The 4939-nt window shown below is 36.7% G+C and overlaps 1 non-coding gene across 1 annotated transcript; it reads right to left on the bottom strand.

Annotated features, from left to right (window-relative positions):
• Positions 1 to 4250: 4250 nt before the first annotated feature.
• LOC132042511 (small nucleolar RNA R71) lies at positions 4251 to 4355 on the bottom strand. Its single transcript, XR_009411506.1, has one exon. It is a non-coding gene; the product is annotated as a small nucleolar RNA R71 (small nucleolar RNA).
• Positions 4356 to 4939: the final 584 nt, after the last annotated feature.

Consider the following 4939-nt stretch of genomic DNA (forward strand, 5'->3'; position numbering starts at 1 on the left):
TGTGTGGATAATAGATGTTTTATGACCTTATTAGTGTATAATTTGTACATCATTTTGTAGCCTTGCCGGCTTGTTCATATATATGTTTGGAGTGGATTCGAAGATTCCTTCATAATGAGTTTTATTTTTTAGAATGGCATTTATTCAGGTTGAGTTATTTGATAATTAGAGAAGTGGTCCATTGAGATAGATTGGAAGAAGTAGGACAAGGGGTGCTCGGTAGGCTAGCTCCAAGTACCCGTCATGGCCCTCTGGTTGGGTCGTGACAATAGCCCTGGGAGGTTTGTGTGTATTTTATGGTTTTCTTGATGTGTCTTATACTTTAGGATTTTAATCATTCGAGGACGAAAGTTTCTAAGAGGGAAAGGATGTTACACCTCGTACTTTTGTACGTAAAATTTCGTCACGAGTTAGTCATCTTAGACTTGGAGAGCGAGACAAACTTCCAGGTCATATGGGATTAGACATGTCTATCTTGATTGCATAAGAGTTTAAGAACATGTTTAGTAGGTATCGGAAGGTTTCAAGATCAAGCGAATTGAAGAAATTAAGTTTGTCAAAACTTGGGGAAAATTAGGAAGGATTCTGGACAAGAAGGATTCTGGACAAGCTTTTGGCAAAACTTTCGGGAGGTATATCTTTTAGTGTATAAGGAATTGTGAGATGCATAACCTATCTAACTTTAAGTTTAGAGAGTCTTCTTTCCATTACAATAGATAGTTCGAAAATCTGATAAGTATGGTGCCATGTATGGCCTGTACAAAAAAATACGTCCCATAAATTCTTGGCGCACTTTGTGGCGGTTCCAACTTTAAGTTGATCTTTATAATTCGTTTGTCTTCATTTATGATTCATTCTTCATCCAATACAAACCTAATACCCCTAAAAACCCTCTCCCTATGTTCATCCATCAAAGTGATGTGAAACCCAAGAGAATCAAGTGATTAAAGTGCGGGGAAGCTCACTAGTGCTAGTAGAGTTCAAGTACTCTCTTGTATTGAAGTTGAAGGCTTTCCTCCTTGTGAAGTAATCTGGATTTGGACCTATTCTTGTGTGATTAAGGTAAGATTCTATCCTTTCTTTATGTTCTTGAGGTTTTATGATCATTATGCAACTTGTTGGAAGTTGAAATTGTGAAGGGAAAACCTAAAGTTGTGATAGAACTTGTATTAGACCTAGGGGCTATTTTGAATCATATTATTGTTGTGTTCTTAAGTTAATTCCCATATATATGGATGGTTCTTGATGTTGTTGATGGGTTGTTGAGATTATACTCCACGAATATGAAGAAGAGACGTGTATATCATCCTTTTATATTAGCATATATTGGGCTGGTTGTGTATATATTTTTATGGTTGATGATTTGAGCTTACAAATGGATTCAAGAGGTTATAGTTGATGTTGTGGTTTAAGAATATAGGAAATAATGTCTGTTTTGTTTTAGAACCGAATTATCAATTGATATACGTGATATACTAGGGTCATTTAAGTTCGCATATGAATTCCTTGTTATAGGATTGGCATACTAACTACGATGAGTTCACTGTGGGAGTGTATTGACGACTTGAGGTATGTAAAGGCTATCCTTTCTTTCTCATTTTGTCATGTTTTCCTTTTGATGAGCTATTCGAAATAGTCGTACTTGGGTTACCATGACCCTATTGTAGCTCTTCCTCCTTATTGGGAATCATATTATGATTAGTCAAGTTGGATAAATAATTAGAAAAATATAAAGCATGACCATTGAATGTATAGAGTTATAGTTTCCTTCGGGCTATGATGTTTGCCTTTGGGGCTATGATATGCTGCCTTCGTGGCTATGAAGTTTGCCTATGGGGCTATTAGCCATACAAACTGCCTTCGAGCCAATTCAGATGCGCGCTTGCCTTCGGGGCTATGAATATGCATACGTTAACTGCCTACAGATCTACATTGAGTGCCTTCGAGGATAATCATGCATGTCTAGAAGCCTTGTATGAGGCTGAGCAGTTCGACATCGTATTATTAGTTATTAGATATTAGAGGCAGGTAAGTACAACCGGATTCTTTATTGACTCTTCAATTATGTTCAGTTACTTTATGTTTCATTTTAGTATTAGTTTCAATCGGTTTACATACTCGGTACATTATTTTATACTGCCGTCCTTTTGCCTGGGGACGCTGTGTTCATTCCCGCAGGTTTAGACAGGTTGCTGGGAGAATGCACCAGTTGGACTTGCCGAGTATCAGCCATTGTTGTAAGCTCCATGTCATTCCGAGTTACCCGGTTCAGAGTTTTGCGTATGTGCAGTATGGGTAGGTGATGTACCGTGGAATTGTGGAATATTTGATATATTTGTACGATAAGTTTTACTTGTTTTTAAGCAAGTATGTGTCGATTTGATATGTGTTGTTGTTTTTCAGGTAAATCAAGAAGTTAAAGGACAAAAACATGAAAAGTTGCATAAGTTGGCACGGTGTGAGGTTTTATGGGCCGTATATCTTTATACAAACCACATTTCTGATCGTGTTTAAGGATAAAGTGAAACAGTGTGTTGAAGTGAAGGATGCTGAGTTACGAGAAACTTCTACGAACCGTAATCTAGATTGTATTTAGTGGAATTTACTAAGGCAGAAAGTCAAGTTTGAAAATGAAGTTATACGTCCTAGTTTCATGGATCGTATAAGGTTATACGGGTCGTATAATGTGATCGTTAGTTTGACTGAACATTTGAAGACTGCTGACCGTATAAACTTTATACCGTATTTACAGACCGTAATTAATGCCGTCAGGGACCTTTTTAGATTTATGTAATTTTATGTTTTTTTTGGACCTTATAAATAGTTCATTACAGAGTTTTATTTATTACAAGTTTTCAGTTTTAAACTATTATTCCGTAGCATTAAATACTCACAGTTTTTGAAGCTTTTTGGAGAACAAATAATTGCAATTACTTTCTTTCAATTCCAATCAATCAAAAGTAAGCATTATGATTCATATTATCTCTTCTTGTTCTTCTTCCACTATGAGTATCTAATTTCTTTACTATGGTTGTGAACCCTAGGACGTGTATTTTGTGATTGAGGATTGAGATTGATAAATACATAATGGATTGTTAGTGTTTATTTATTCTTCGTTCTTCATTCATAATTGATGGTTGCAAACATTGATTAAAGCCATAAACTTTGCTTCACTAGGGAAAGTGAGTAGGGTTTGGTAGGAATAAATAACAAGAACTCAAGGCGTTAACCCTTGTTTAATAAATTCAGTTAGGAGTAAGAGAAATTTACTTGGCACGAATTAACAGTTCATATAAACTCTTTTATATTTGGGAAAATCATAAAGAGAAATAATCTCTAATTGTTGGGAAACATTAGGGATTCAATTTGAGGTTAAGTGCATTCTTATAACTATCCATTAGAAGTATATCATGATCAATCACCCTAGCATACACTTTATCTAAAGGGGGACACAACCTTGGTTTCTTTTACCTTATATTATAATCCAAAGCAATTAGTTGACAATTATTCATAAACAATCAATCTTCTACAAACTCCACGGAATATGAAACTAGACTGCAAGAAAGTGCTATACGAGTTTAGTAACCTTTTTACACCATATTCCCTATGGGATTCGATCCCAACCTAGTTGGGTTACTATATTTGACATCGCCCGCTTTACATCATTTAATAGGTGTAATTTGGGCATATCAAATTTTGGCGTCGTTTCCAAGGAATACGGTTTTGAAATTACTAACAAGTTTATGCTTTACTTAAAGTCTTTTTCTATTCCATTATACCTTGTTTGCTATTTACTGTGAGCTAGGAGATCATGAACAACATAAGAGGATGTGGAGCAGGTGGGAATAGGAATATGCAAGTGCAAGACCCACTAGTGGAAGAGATGGAGAATGTTTTTGCAGATATGTTAAAAGAGGTGGAATTTGCCTCTGCTATTGTTCCACCAAGAATTTATTCTGCAAACTGCAAGATTGACTCTACTATCTACCAATTGCTCAAACTTGAGGGATAGTTTCGAAACTCTACCGATGACGACCCTCACCGGTATTTGAAGAACTTTGTGGGTGTGTGCGCCCAACATATGCCGAATGTTGTTGCAAATGATGCTATTCGGCTAAAAGTGTTCAAATAATTTCTAGCCAGTGAAGCAAGAGTACGGTTTTAGAAGCTTCCCCATAATACTATTCATACGTGGGGAGAGCTTGTTGCTGTTTTTCTTAAGAAGTGGTTTTTGCCAAAAAAGAAAGCTGAGATTCGTGACAAGATATATGATTTCAAACAGCTTCCGGGGAACAACTATTTGAAGCTTGGGAGAGATTTAAGGAATATTTGCAGATGTCTCCTAATCATGGTTTTCCGGAACATATTTTGACAGAGAAGTTCTATAGAGGGCTAGATCCGTTGACACAAGCAGTAGCAAACAATGCAGCTGGTCGGTGCTTTATGGACAAGACTTATGCCGAAATCACTCAGTTTCTCAAGAAACTTACTACTCACAATGAAGCATAGCGTTCGGGTGGTACTGACAGCGTAGCCTATGGAGCTCCAATGATCCATAACAATGTGAAGGAGAACCAAGAAACTCAGTAGATGCTAGCTCAAATAGCAACCAATATTTCTTTGCTAACCAAGAGGCTTGATGAAAAGGAAGCAAAGAAGGTTAATCTTGTTGAAGAAGTTCCGGGAATGTCCAAAGGCATGTACCAAGTTCAAAAGGTTCCATATCAAGAGGGGCCTCTTTGTAGTATGAGGATGCTAACTATCTTAATCACTCTCAAGGGGGTTACCAAAGACAGAATTATCAAGGAGGTTATCAAAATTAGACTCAGAATCAATGGAGACCTCAACAAGGATAGGGTAGTTACAACAACAACTATGGGGGCTCGGACCAGGAAAACTACAACAATTATAATAACTTTGAAATTAGGAGTTCCAATCT

This window comes from Lycium ferocissimum, unplaced genomic scaffold (genome assembly GCF_029784015.1).
Source record: "Lycium ferocissimum isolate CSIRO_LF1 unplaced genomic scaffold, AGI_CSIRO_Lferr_CH_V1 ctg15773, whole genome shotgun sequence".
Lineage (NCBI taxonomy): Eukaryota > Viridiplantae > Streptophyta > Magnoliopsida > Solanales > Solanaceae > Lycium > Lycium ferocissimum.